The sequence below is a fragment of the Leptopilina boulardi genome, unplaced genomic scaffold, assembly GCF_019393585.1.
Source record: "Leptopilina boulardi isolate dan_hultmark-lab unplaced genomic scaffold, ZJU_Lbou_2.1 LbouV2_377, whole genome shotgun sequence".
NCBI lineage: Eukaryota > Metazoa > Arthropoda > Insecta > Hymenoptera > Figitidae > Leptopilina > Leptopilina boulardi.
In genome coordinates, this window is record NW_026137948.1 from 208,088 (window position 1) to 223,775 (window position 15,688).

General features: G+C 30.4%; 1 long non-coding RNA gene across 1 annotated transcript; it reads left to right on the plus strand.

The window, feature by feature from the left end:
* The first annotated feature begins 11,919 nt into the window (after positions 1-11,919).
* On the plus strand, positions 11,920-12,719 carry LOC127287875 (uncharacterized). Its single transcript, XR_007843952.1, has 2 exons — positions 11,920-12,223; positions 12,552-12,719. It is a non-coding gene; the product is annotated as an uncharacterized LOC127287875 (long non-coding RNA).
* The last annotated feature ends 2,969 nt before the right edge of the window (positions 12,720-15,688 follow it).

The window sequence follows — 15,688 nt, forward strand, 5'->3', positions numbered from 1 at the left end:
AATAGTTTCTTCAATAATTTCATCATATGAGGAATTGTCAGTTCCACAAATAGAGGAAGAATTTTCTGAATCAATTACACGATATTCACTTGTTTCTTCAATGATTTCAACATCAGACTGGTCAGATAATGACAAAAGAGACGTAAGAGGCAAAAGTGAAATATCAATTTTAGTTTTGTCTTCTTCTTTAAAATCCTTATTAATTTATTCCCTTGTTAGCGCGTAATAACTTAGGAAAATCAAATATTAATGTATCGCTACTCAAATCTAATCATTGATTAGATTCATTGGAAGTGATCAATTTCTTAAAGTCTCTATCTAATACCTCCTTTTGTGATACTGAAGAATTTTGAATATTTAATCTCTCTTCTTCCTTCTTTTTTTTCTTTACATCTGTAAGGAAATTGACAATTACTGCACGAAAATTAAAACACCACAATAAGCAAACAAAAGCAATTCATACGCATATAATTTTATACACGATAAAATAAGTGATTAAATTAAAAGGTTAAATTTTTTAAAAACCGTAAATTTTTATGCTAAAAAGGTGCTTAAGGGTGTTACAAATAAACAAAAATCATTATAGAGGTAAAATATTTATAAAAGCTAAAATTTTACATCCGCTCTGGTAACCGCACTGTATATCCCATAAACGTACGTGTACGCGTTTTTTTGAAAACCAACTTTTTGAAACTAGCCGGGAACTTTTATCGTTCAATTTTTGACCAAATTACCTAAAAATAGGTTTACCGCTACAAGATAACATTCTTTATGGGAGTACGCAGGGGTTTTTTATTTATCAAAAACTTTTTTGTTTTATTAACAATTATTACACCTCTGCATAAAAGAAGGGTTTTGACGGATCGACTGTTAGGGACGCAATTTAATATATTTTTTCTTTTAAACTTAATTTTTTATTAGTTTAATATGTACTTTACAATAATATATAATTGATATTTTAATTCATTTATTCTGTTCTTAAAAAAAATCATAAAAATGGGTCTAATTTTTGGTCTAACAAATACAAGTGCTACTTCACTACAAGATGGAACATTAAATTTTTTTTGATTCATTGGTCTGTCTCGTTTAATCCACATTTGAATAATCCTTATAGGCTCATTTTTAGATTTTTCTAGTGCTTCTTCTTCTAATTCTACCTCTCTCATCATTTTAAAAGCTTTAGCATACGGATTAATTTCTCTTAATAATTTATCTATTTCTTCCATTAATGATGATAAACATTTCTTATTAGATTTATTCTTTAATCGTTCAAGTACTGCTTCATAAGTGTCAAGAATATACAACTGACCATATTTTCGATTGTCATTACCATCGGGATGAAGGGCATATGTATCATGATACACTTGTCCAAGTACACGAAAAACATAAGGCCCATATCCTTTAGGAATTTCTAATTTTGCTCCTATGCTGGCGAAAGCTAAGGAATTATTATAAGAACTAATATTTTCTTTATAATTTTTACCTTCAAAGCTTGAATCAAATAACAAAGTTTTTAAATAAAGCGGATAAGGATTTAATACTTTCAACTTTACTTTTCCCTTGTGACAGCAACTATTCAGTCAGATTGGTAAGTTCTTTTATGTATTTATGTTTATATTTATGTTATTTATGTTTATATTTTTATGTGAGATCGTTGTTATCTATCGATCCTATGGGGGTCGTCTTTATGAATTTATTTAACAATTGGTCAAACTTTATCCATTATTTATAAGATTTATGAGTTTTATGATTAAATTTTGAATGAAATGAAATAAAACGAAATTATAGTAATCTTTTGATTTATTTCAATAAATTATTTGAAAAGCAAATGATATGAAAAAGTACAGTTTTGATGTGAATACAGGTGTTAAAACTTAATATGAAAATGTAGAAGTTAACAAATAGATAATTGGTACTTACAACTACCTCTTATGAGGGCCGAAAAACAAGATAAGTCAAGTGGTTAACACTTGAGAATTTTACGCAGCGGCGTTCGTTCAACTGTTATACAAAATCGTTGTTTTAACACTCACTGTTCTTTTAGTTTATAACTTCCGAAATCTTACTTATTTTCAAAAGTTACACTAATTCGACGGTTAGATGCGAATTTTAATAATGTCTCACAATTCAATTTATAAGAGAACTTATTCTTTAAGAACACGAGTTTACTTAGTTTTAGAAATTTGCAAGTTTAAATTAAGTGCATAACCGAAGGGTCTCTCGACAGAACATTAATCTCTGCACAAATGTCTCTATACGTATTTTGATATGATTTTGCAGATTTTTTGAGAATATACTCGCAAGCCGGGCGACCAAGAGAACTTATTCTTTTGAACACGAGTTTACTTGTACTGTTAGACTTGAAAGATTTTACAATTATCGAAAATAGCAAAGTATTGACTTATTATTTGACGTGAAGTGCGATCTTAGAACCGGAGAACTAACGACGCCCCATGCTAATTGCAGGGTTTTTATACTAGCAAAATCATCCTTTAGTGGGAGAAAATGAGCAGAGATCACGTCCTGATCGAATTATAATTTTAGAATCACGAAGACAATTTCTTGGATCTAATAGATATAGGTCGCTGGTCGGCATATGCATCTACAGTTTTTTCTATAGGGGTATTGTATTGCAACGCGAGGCGAAAGCTACCCTGTGGTCACGTAGCATAAGCTTATGTGCTTGCGCCTCGCGATGCAGTATATGAGTCATATATTGACTTCAATTGCGGATGCTACATTTTTCTAATAGTAATGGTGTGAAAATCATATCAAGTGGCATAGTATAGCTGTAAGAAGACTAAACATTAAGGTCTCTTACTACTAAGAGTATTATTAAATGTACATGCCACTTGACATGATGTAAACACATCGGTAGATATTAGCCTATGCAACTGCATAAGACTCATCGTGAGAAAAGAATTGAACAAAGAATCCTTTATATTGAACTAAAATGCTTCCAAAACAACTCGTAGTAAACATGATTGCTTGCAAATATTAACAGAAGGAATGGGTGAGAACAATGAATTTTCTTATATACACCCTCCTTCTACTAATACTTGATAATTTAGATTATTTTATGTATATACGTGTTCTTTATACTTTTAAGAAAAGATTTTTGTTACGGGATGTAACAAAACAAAAAATGTAACGCACTATAAAACTTACATTCTACATTCATCAAACCTAAATAATTCTGTGAAACTTTACTTTCATCGAAATCTTCAAGGGACATAATTGCTACTCCTACAGTGCCTAACATTTTTTGATTTTTCTTATCCTTTTTACATGCCAAATTCTTTTCTTGACGCACTTTCTTTTCATCATCAGTTTCTGTATCTAATTTCTTCCTCTTACATGCCAAATTTCTTTCTTTGTGTATTTTCTTTTCATCCTCAGTTTCTGTAGATAATTTTTTCATCTTATATGCCAAATTTCTTTCTTTGCTTGTTTTCTTTTCATCCTCAATATCTGAAGAAATTTTCTTCTTTTTGCATGTCAAATCTGTTTTTTAGAGTTCTATTTTTTGTATTTCTGTTTCATTACGATTTCCTTTTGTCAGTCTATTATGCTCCTGTATAATTATTTTCTGCTCATCATATTTTATTGCACAAAGTATCTTTTTCTCATTTTCTTCACTTAGGAAATGCTTCATTTCTAAATATTTACGTGGTGAAACTTTGTTTACATTATTATTAGTTACACGAATTCTTTTCTTTTCACTTGCGTCATTCAAAGAACGTTTAATTTCTAAATGTTGTGTTGATAAAACTCTATTTGCATTATTATTTGGAAAACTTTTATAAAAATATGAAGGGTTTAGTCCACCAGTTTGAAGTTCTTTAGCTCGATTTATTAAAAGAAAATTCCAATCATCCTCTACAATTGAATTTCTAATATAATTGACGATCTCACTGAGGGGAAAGAATTCAACCGATTATTTTCAAAAATTAATTTCAAATGTTTTCTCATTCTATCAATATCAGTTTCATAAATTACTCTAACATTATGTTAAAAAATACAGATGTTGCAAATGATATTGCATATACTCCACACTCAACACTTCCAGCCGGTTGTTGATCAACAACTACAAAAAATACTGTTGATTTAAAAGGGAACAATCTAATTAAATATTCTATTTGATGAATATTCAAACACCCTGCATTAAGGCTATCAAAAACATAAAGTCTTATTCCATCGTAATAAACACAAATCCAATGACCAGAATTGTTATTACCGCTAAAAACTATTTGAATATGTTTATCTCCTTCTCTAATTGGAACAATTAAATCAAGCATTTGTAAATACAAAGTACTTTGCATAATGAAAAAAGAATTTGAATCATTTTTTAATAATTCTTGAAATTTATACATATGCATATCATTTAACATTTCATTTACATATTCAATAATCTTAAAATCTACATTACTTAAAATAAAATACTCTTTTATGTTCGACATGGTATCCTTCTTCAACTTTTAAACTACCGATAAAGTCACTTTTCAAAACAAATCTTTTATTTTAGTTTCTTGCTTTAAAAAATTTACTTACATGTGTTTCACTGATAAAATATTTTATTAACTATAATTCAGCTAATGAATGCAACAATGATTTGCTTACATGAACGTGAATTAGCGTTGTTTAATCTTTTTCCACATTACATCATTTTCGATAATGATTATTATTTAACTTATTTTCCTCTGTTCTTTTTATTAATATTCAAATCAATATTCAACTCACAAACTATTATTTAACCCATAAAACCAAAAAATTTTACCAAAAACCAACTTCTTTCGACTAGTCCTTCAAGGTGGGCTGCATGTTTGAGACTATATGTGCTTGTTGTGAGAGTACTGTGAAAGAATGCGTGTTATCTTTGTAAGCGTTTGCGTGTCTCAGAAGTGTGTGTGTAAGGTGCGCAAATTTGGAAATAAAAGTTAGTCTTGCTATAGTCATTGAATCAAAAGCAATCTAATTTACACAAGAAAATATAAGTCATTATTTAACAAGAAAAACATTTTACATTTGTTTTCACTTCATCTCGCATCATCTTGATGCAACAATGACTATTGTATAAGTGGATGAAAAAGATTTTGACCCAGGTGCGAATTTTTGGTCTGCCCAAAGTTGGTCTAGCTTGTCTTTTGGCCTAACCATACATACATATGATAACGGTTTACCGTCATTTGGCGACGGTAGTTAGCCCGACAACTGATCCCAACCTCGGTCCAACTTTAAATGCGCATGTTGTACCAACTATAATTTTTGAAGTTTGTCTAACTTTGCAATGAATGGTTAGGCCAACTTTATCTGCCATTGGTTGGCCGAAGTATACATATTATAACGGTTTACCGCTCTTTAGTGACGATGGTTGACCCGACAACTAATCCCAAAGTCGGGCCAACTTTAAATAGGCAGTAATAACAACCAATAAAAAATAATTAAAAAATTAAATTATTTATACAATTAACACATTATTATTATCAAAGATACTACATACAACCTATACTTATTATAATTAAACACAATCGCTTACACACATTTTCGAAAATATCTAACGCTCGCTGGGATCGAACCCTTAACCTAACGCATCGAAGTCTTATACGCTAACCATTATTCTACGCATACATGGAATTATTAAAAAAATACATTTAAAGGTTGCAACAGGGAAAAACATAAATTTTTAAGAACATACCAATAAAAAAACGGTAATTATATGTAACTTATAATTTATTTTTAATGTTAAATACATTAATTTACATATAAGTCGACATTTTTAATTTTATTAAAACTCAAAAACATCTTCGTCGGGCCAACCATCACCCAGACTTTGTTCAAACAAAAATTTTAAGTCGATTAAACTACATTTTTTGTCTTTTTGTAAACCGTTGGGCCAACCATCACACAGAGTTTGGCTAACCAAGAATTTTAAATCGTTTAAAATTCATTTTTTGGAGTTTTGCCAACCGTCGGTCCAACCATAACCCAGTATTTGGCAAATCAAAAATTTTAAATCGTTTAAACTACGATTCCCAAAGTTTTTCCAACCGTCGGGCCAACTTTGGTCAAAAGTTGGCCCGATGGTTGGCGAAATCCGTTTGCCATGGTTGGCTTGCAAAGTCGGGCCAACTATGGCCACATGTAACTGACAAAGTTGGGCAAACTTTGTCAACCGTAACTCTGGATGCCAAAGTTAAACCAACTTTGGGCCAACCTTCAAACTCTGTCGGCCACCCTAAATTCGCACCTGAGAAGCTTTTTGATTTCAAAAAGGTTTTCTCCTCTTTCGAATGGTGCAAATATTTTTTTAAGAATTCAAAATTTGATCCTTTTTTTGAAAATAATTTTTTTTCCTTTTTTTGATATTTTTTTGAAAGTTAAAAATGTGTAGTTTGCTAAAAAAATATTGAGATGTCCTTTTTTGTAGTTTTTGAGATATTTATTTAAGTATCAACGGGCTCAAGGATATTAATTAATTAATTATTTAATGTTAATTAAAAATGATATATTTTACAAATAAATAAAGTTATTGTTAGTCTGACGTTACCAAATGAAAGTTGACATAATTGATTTTATTAGTATCCTGTTAGCTTTATAGTATTTATTTTGATAAAACTTCAGTTTGTAGATTTTTTTGACATATGTATTAAAGAAATATAATAGTTTGATTTATTTTGCATGAAAATAAAACAATTTTTAGAAGGCGTGAAAAAATGACCATTTTCTAATGATAAAGACTAAGCGGGTTTGAAACATGTGAGCCCCCTCCCCACCCGCACGAATGAGAATGTGTCAGTAGTATAGCCACCGGGGTTTTGGGACAGGTTCTGATCTCGGCTAAGTACCTGCAGTCGGTAACTGCTCGGTCGGTAACGCAGATTTCTACTTTATCAACAGTAGGTAAGGTAAGAAACGGACAAAATTTTTGACTCGGTCGATAATGTAGGAAACTGTTTTACCGACCGAATATTGAAGTTAGTTTACCGACCACCCAATAGATGGCGCTCACTTCAGAGTGTGTTGCCGACTTTGATTTACCTTTTTATTAAAAACAAAATCATTCTCAAACTATTTTACCGACTGAACTTTGAAGTTAGTCTACCGACCATCTAATAGATGGCGCTGACTTCAGCCTGTGTTTTAAAACTGTTTTACCGAATTAGTTTACCCGCCACACAATAAATGGCGCTCACTTCAGTCTATGTTTTTAACCTTTTTTACCGAATTAGTTTACTCGACACCCAATAGATGGTAAAATTCCCGCTCGGTCGAAAGTTGGTAACTGGTCGACCGAGCGTTTGAGTGAGTTGTGTGCCATGCCGCGCTAGTAGTACCCCCATACGGCGGCGGCGCACCCGCTCCATGCCTGCGGTACTGCCTTTAAGAGTCGGACTGCTCTCGTGAATCCACATAATCTGTTCTAGATGATCCACGAGAGTGATCCAAAAATGGAATGGTGCAATAGTTGGCATTGCATGAGGGATGGGGAGCCCCTCCAGAGATCACTAGAGTTAATCAGCATATCGTGCATGCGTAGTAAGAGTCATCTATGGATGATTGCGTATTTAAAATATTTTACGAATTATATTTTCAAAATTTTGAAAAAAACATGTTGCGACCTAATTAAACGTGTCGAGACTTGTTTTTGTGACGTCATATAATGAAAATATCTTAATGAGGTAGATAGGGTATACTGCGCATGTGTAATGATACTTAATATCTTTTACCGACCAAACATTGAAGATAGTTTGCCTTCCACACATTTTCTGTGTCCCCAACTTTGTTTTTATCATATTTTGTTTCAAAATAATTTAAAACTTTTTTTTGACTTAGTTTACCAACAACCCAATAGATGGCGTTCACTTCAATCAGTATGATCATAATAGTTTTTTAAAATATTTATTTATTTAAAACATAAAACATGTAGCCTTGTATGGTAACTGTCTGATCGGTAATGCAGATTTCTACTTTATAAGTAGGAATCTGACATAAATTTCAACTCGAGTGATTAGGTAGGAAACTGTTTAACTGACCGAACATTAAAGATAGTTCACTAACCACCGAAGAGATGGCGCTCACGTCATTATAATATAATGTACAAGTTTTATTATACTAGACGATATCTGAGAAAATAGGAACAGAATGAGCAAAACTACTCCTGCACGCTAAATTTATACTTAAAACTTTACTCGCGCATGCGCAATTGCTTAAAGCCTCCACCCTATTCTATCCAATTACGCATGATTATTTGTTTAACCACGCCCACTTTCATAGTACGCATGCGCGGTAAATTTTGATTCTATTCTATTCAAATTTTTAAAATTCAAAATGGCGAATCCAGTATGGCGGACAATTTTTTTCAAAAATTAATATATTTGCTAAATTGTATAAAACCCTTCTGCATTTTCTGGAGAATGTAATCTCTTCCCAGAGCACGCCACGTGGAGGCTGCAAGAATAGGAACATATAACATAATTAAAATATCATTATTTATATAATTATGTATTATTTTAAATATTTATAGCTTTTATAATTATTATTACTATTTTTTATATTATTATTATTATTGATATATTAATATATAATCAGCGACACAAAAAAGCCCCCGGGTGACGATTTTCAAGCGAATATATTAATTTTTGAAAAGAATTGTCCTCCATATTGGATCCGCCATTTTCAATTTTGAAAAACGGACACCGGATTCGTGATCAGCGACATCTGAAACCTCCAAGTAACAAGTTTGAAGACAATCTGAAAACAGTTTTTTTACATATTTGTGTTTGAAAGTGGAACGCCTTTCTGGGAAAAATATCAAAATTAGTCCTTTCAACATAAAAAAAAATTTTAATTTGAAAAACCGACATTTTTATCATCATTTTCGTGTTCCCAGATGTCAAAACCATAAAAATATTCTTCTGTGATAAATAAAAGCTGAGTATTGTTTTTAAAAATTGTCCTAAAACAGGAATGACATTTCACGATTTTCGCCACTTCTGGCCAGGCAACGTGGAATGCCCTGCCAGCGAAGTGGTTAAAATAACAATATATATTTATAGACTTAGGAAAATGTGGTCACAATTATTATAAAAAATTGTAATGTTGAATTATTATCAACTTCATCGTGACCTAAAGGAATATTTGTCGGTACATTAGATAGTTGTAGTAACCATTTTCAAATATTAAATACTTTTTTTAATGAACAATGGAAATTATTGTGTATGTGATTTGTACATGGAGTATATTGATCTGAGGCTATTTTTTTCAACGACGGACAATTCAAATAATATAATTTAATACATTTTGTGTATAGCTTTCTAGCCATGTTTGTTTCTCTAAACCTTTTACATAAACTGTAGGTGTTCCTATTAATATTTCTTTCAGAATTGGTTGTAAACTTTCATAAGGTATGTCACCAGCATTCCAATCAATACCATGATAATTAAATGCATTCCATCGATTTTGACTCTTGTATCTTCTCGGTAGGCGGTTCCTGTCATATGGCGGCTCTAAGAGGAATACCAATGGATGAGCATCTTCTTGAAGTGGGATGATTGCTAGCTCTTTTATGATAAACTCGTTATAGGGTCTTTTGAAGCACTGGAAATCTACGACGTACGCCATGGTATCTATAACAGATAAATGATTTTAGTCTCTGAGAATTGCTGTATTTATAATATTATCCCCACTTTTTACCATTACCCCCCACTAATCACTTTTACCCCTACCCTTTACGATACCTTCTTTACAACAATACTGATGGGTGTGTATTGAATAATTCGATCATGAATAATTAAACAATAAGCTGCTGTATTGTCTGGGAAATTTTCACTAAATTCAAATTCTAGTTTCACATCCACAGAAGCTTGTTAAAGAAAGTCATTTTGCTTGGAGCAATCTATGACAGCTAATGGTGCATAATTTTTAAATTCATTCCTGGACAGTAAAGGCTCAGGATCTTTACCGTAGTATGATGATTGAAAATCACAATATATGTCATAGAGACTTGAAAATTGATTTTGATTAAAATTCAAATTTAAATTACTATAAGGATAGTATTGTGAATTTAAGAAAAGTTTTATATTTATGAGATTACAGCTATCAAAAATATTTGCATATCTTCCAGGATGATCTTTTTGATTTATTTGTAATCCAAGGATTACATACCGAGGTTTCTCAACCTGCGTTGAAATTTTTACAGTCCAAACATGTTTTTGAGTGGTAGGTAACAGTGGGTATTCATACATATCCCACGATCTGAAGCTCATAGATATAAGAGGACTTTTTTCAATAAATTTTAATACCTCAATTTTTTGACGATTTCCAAGGAATAGATATGGTGTCAACCAGTCCACTTTATTAATTATAATCTTAAATTGCTCATGCTCTTCAGTTACCGTAATATCAACTATAGCATTAAGGTTTGTACGAGATTTTGTGAGGATAAGTTCATGTTTTGTACTAACCCTTTGCGTCACACATTTTTCATTCCATTCAAAAGTACAGATGATCACACCTATAAGAATTTTTGGGGTCGTTGATTACGAATCTGAAGTCAGTTTTTACAAATTCAAAATGGCGGTTCCATTATGGCGGACGACTTTTTGAAAAGCTAATGCAATTCGCTTGAAACTTGTTACTCACGGTTTTTCGAGATGATTTGGTAGCCTTGAAAAAGGCTGATTGTTATAGTTGCTGATTACAAATATCAAGTTTGTTTTTTAAAATTGAAAATGGCGGATCGTAACTAAAATTCCATTTTTAGTTGTGATAAGCAACGAAACAATTTCTTGCTGGCAATAGGCAGAGTGGAACATTGCAAGTTTTACAAATCCAGGACGTTTGATTTGGTTAGCTTTTGTACTACCATGAGCACATATTGGATCCACATTTTGAATTTTGAAAAACTAACATTGGCTTCGTAATCAGTCGGCCGCCATATTGGATCCGCTATTTTGAATTTTTAAAAACAGACTTCAGATTCGTAATTAGCGACCCCAAAAACCACCGAGTAACGAATTTCAAGCAAATCCAAGCAAGTTTTAAAAAATTGTCCGCCATATTGGATCCGCCATTTTGAATTTTTAAAAACAGACTTCAGATTCGTAATCAGCGACCGCAAAACCTCCGAGTACAAAATATCGGTTCCTTTTTTACCTAAATTTTCGGTAATGAATTTTTTTTCCAAAATAATAAGTTTTTGACAATTATTTATTTATAATTGTTTATAATTTTGCGTAAATATTGTTACTTTTATTTTCGTTTTATTCAGTAATATGTTCTCATTCACTTTAAAAAAATTAATGAATATTGCTTAAAAAACTTAAAATACAGTAAGAAAAGTTGTAAATAAAATAGGTGGTAATCTGGGTTACTACTGTGCCGCAAAGGGTTAACAACAATCTTTCGACAGTCTTCGGCAAATCCAAAAATCATGTTTAATGGTATGTTTACATCAAAATAACTATTCTCTTTGGTTATTCTAAGATCATCAGCAAATTGAAGATAGCCAGCATTTTCAGCATAACTTAATTGATTTGGTGTGTGAGAAACATAGGCTTTCATAGTGGTTGTGAGACCAACATTTTTACAGCGATCAATTTCCATTCCACTCAATTCATAACGAATCTTGTTGAATAAAAAACTAACACTATTACTAATTAACTTTGTATTAATAACATTAGCATTATTAGCTTTTACTAATCTTCCTGTTACGTGTAATGTACTTTTTGAGGTTTAGAATGTATTGATCTTGCTTTGGAGCTGGAAAAATATTTTGATGATTAGTTTTCTTTTCTTCGTTTGTTGTTTTTTTTGTTTGCGAACTGATTGAAGACTGATTGCTTTTTGACATGGTAGCTCGTTTATATAGCTTCCACTAGTTTTTCTGTAACTATACCCATTACGTTGACTTAAGGGGGGAACACCAGTTGTAACTTTCGAAAAATCGAATTTTTTTTTTGTGCATTTTCTTAAAGTATACATATTTAGAAATGTGTCTGTAAATTTCAAAGTTGATCCGGTGAAAAATAAATGAGATATACAGAACACTGCAGCGGCGCGTCCCGTGGCTTTATACAAGGTGGCCAGCCATACCTGACCCTAACGACACATGGCCTTTTCCTATGATTTAGAAACGGCAACCACTGCGGAAGAGTTATTATATGGTCCAGGAATCGATGACTCTTTGTAACTTGGAAACAAAATTTCTCCTGAACAAAAAAAAGTAAGTTGAAACTTTGAATGCGTTTTTCTCAAAATGACATTTTCCAAGTCGGTGACCACGATTACTCGAATACCATTAAACCGATTTATTTAAAATTTAGTGTGCTTCATTTACACATATAAGTCTAGTTCGTGATCGAAGGATTTTTTTTTTTATGCAAAACTTTTTTTTATATAGCTGAAAATCGACCGTATTTTTTTAACGAAAATCATACTTTTGACTTTGACAGGTCGCCAATTTGTCAAATTTTTTTTTTTTTTTAAATCCTTCGATCACGAACTAGATAATCTTATAATAAATGTAAATCAATTTCATTTTTGTATTTCAGACGAAGTATACTTGCAGAATGCTGGTCACCGCAATTCGCCTTTTTTCTTAAGGCGCCACTTCAATGGCTCATATCTCCAAAAGTTTTTGTTAAAAAAATTTTTTTTTTCTTTTAAATTACAGCTTTTTACATGTACTTTTAACTAATAAATAGTATTCTTTAAAAAGATTCATTGTTCTTTTGGAAAATATTCTTGTATAAAGCATTATTTTTTGAGTTACAACTGGTGTTCCCCCCTTAACGTGTAATTTAATTGTTATAGTTTCAACACGAAAATTTATTAAATTTCCTTCTTGATCAACGATTCACACTTGAATATTATGTATTGTCTTCGCGGCGATTGGAAGATAAATGACTTGAGATGGTACTTCCACGATCTTATATCCAGCTGGAAAAATTGGAAAAAATTCATGAATTGTATGTACCTTTTTTATGGCCTTTGGTCCGTATAAGAAATAATTTCAATTTGGTTTCAATATAATTTATTTACAAGACAACCACTCGAATGCATTTTCGCCATGTACATGACTCATCAGGAACTACATTTATTTTTTTTATCTTAATAATTAATTATTTGTAAAAAAAAGGTTGTTGATCTTTTTGAAAGATTATAAATAAATATTTGTATGTGATTTTCTAAAAAAAACAATTTATGCTCTCACGATATTTTGTTTAAAAATAATAAAATTAATAATGCAATGTTTAAAAATTCTGTCAGCCATAAGTTAAGATTAGTCAATTTTTAGTCGGATTAATAAAAAAACATTCAAAAAATGGTCAAATATCAAATTAAAAAATTGAATAAAAAATTCAATTTTCTTTAATGATCTGATTGAAAATTTTTAAGTCTTATTGTATGTCTGTCAGAATGTTTATTAATTAAAATAATTTTATTATTTTGGAACAAAAATACTGTCTATGCCAAATCATGCACGCGTGATTTGCTCTTTTTAAAAAATTAATAAAAATTTATATTTAAATATCTGTCGATAATTTTTCAGAAATTCTTCAAGAAAATTTTCGATTTAAAATTGTCAGATTCCTACCTTGCTGGCTGCTGATAAAGTAGAAATCTGCATTAACGACCGAGCAGTTACCTACTGCAGATACTTAGCAGAGATCAGAACCTGTCCCAAAACCCCTGTTGCTATACTACTTGTGTCCATTACTTCAAAGGGGGAACGGGCAGATTTTTTTTAAATAAACATTTAAGAAAATGTTTTAATACAAAATAATAATATTCTTAAATTTTTACTCAATAATAATACATAAAATATTGTAAATTTTTTTATACTTTTCTAAATCACTTACAGGACATTTCTTTCCAATATCATTGTTTTTTATTATTATTAGTTTAATAAGTGGAATTTTCTATAGAATCCCAAATAGCACGGAATATTCCATTCACATTCCAGGAATATTCCATTGGAACATTCGGAATATTCCATTCACATTCCAGGAACGTGTAAATGTTTCACCTTGGGAACGTTCCATTGGAATGTGGCAGGAATGATCCATTGGAATATTGAATATTTTTTTTGAACATAGTATAAATATTCCTATGGAACGTTCTGAGAACATTCCTATGGAATATTCTGGGAACATTTCTGTGGAATATTCTAGTAATATTCCCTTCGAATATACCAGAAATACTTTTTGGAAAATGCCAGGAATATTCCTCAGAATTTTAATAAAAACATTTTTCCTTAATTCAACACGAATATTCGTATGTTTTTCAAGATTTTTCATTCAGAAAAAGGTACTGATAATCAATAATTTATGTATATTTTTAAATGGAAACCTGATAAATTATTTTAAAATTAGGTTTATAAAAAAGAGAAAACTTTAAAAAATTATTTTAAATTAAAATTTTTTATAAAAAGAGTACTTTTTATATTTATTAGAAATTGTAGTTAATGTCTACTTTCAACACAAATTATTGGTTAAATTTTTTATTTAAAATTTCAGTAATTTACATTATAATTTTCTAAACAATAATTAAATATTTTAAATTCAATAAGATTTTATTAACTAATTAATTATAATTAATTTTTGCATTAATAGTAAAGCTTGCGTATTGAATAAGAAAAAAAAGAGAAGAAACTTGAAATCAAATTACGCATAAAAAAATTGCATATTATATTATTTAATCTTCATTGTCTGCTTCTTCATCTGAAGCAACCTGAGATTTAGTCTCGTCATCATCGTCTGAAGTGTCATCATTTGAATCATTTTCCGCAGTATTTTCTTTTCCCCTTTTTTAAGTTAATAATTATTTATAGTATGTTATGATATCGTATATATATAGGTATAATTAATTAAATTCTAGTAATGAAAATTTAACTTTGCATTGTCAACTTTCTGAAAGTTTGCATTGTAGATTTACTTCCAAATAACATAAAAAAACGAAAAATAAAACAAAACGAAAGTCGTTTTTTCTGAATAAAATCATTTTCTTACTAACAATTCTCTATTTAGTCTCTTTTTGGCTGCGGCAAACCATTTTGAAGCAAGAGAAGCAATTTTTTTTCCGTTGCTTTCGATTTATTTGCTCGAACAGCATCTAAAAGTAATTAAAATTAACTAAAAATTTACTATAATATATTTACTATATTACTATATTAATAAATTTTTTATAGTTATGTGTTTGTATAAAAAATATTTTATTAATTTTAAAAGATTTTTTATAATTATTTACCTATTAGTAAATTTTCAAATTTTGTATTTTTCAAAGCTACTTTTGGCTTCTTACGACCTTGCCAACTGTAATTTATAGCAACTGAATTTTTTATTAATTTTACACAAATGTTGCTCACTATATTTGAAAAATCTCTTCCTGCAATTTTTCCACATGCATTAGTCTATATTAAATAATAATAAATGGAATGAGAACGAAAATTGAAATAGATTTGAAAATTAATATTTTTTAATTAAATAAAAAATATGCCCAGTTAAAAATATGCCGGAAAAGTCTCGGGAATCTCTCAGAAGTTAATTCCCGGGAAATTTCCGAAAAGTTTCCGAAAAACTCTCGGAATTTCCTCGAAAATCAACTCCCGGGAGTTACCTCCTTAGAAATTCCTGAAAATATTTTTACGTGGAAATTTACTTACAACTTGTTTGAAAAAGAGCTTGTC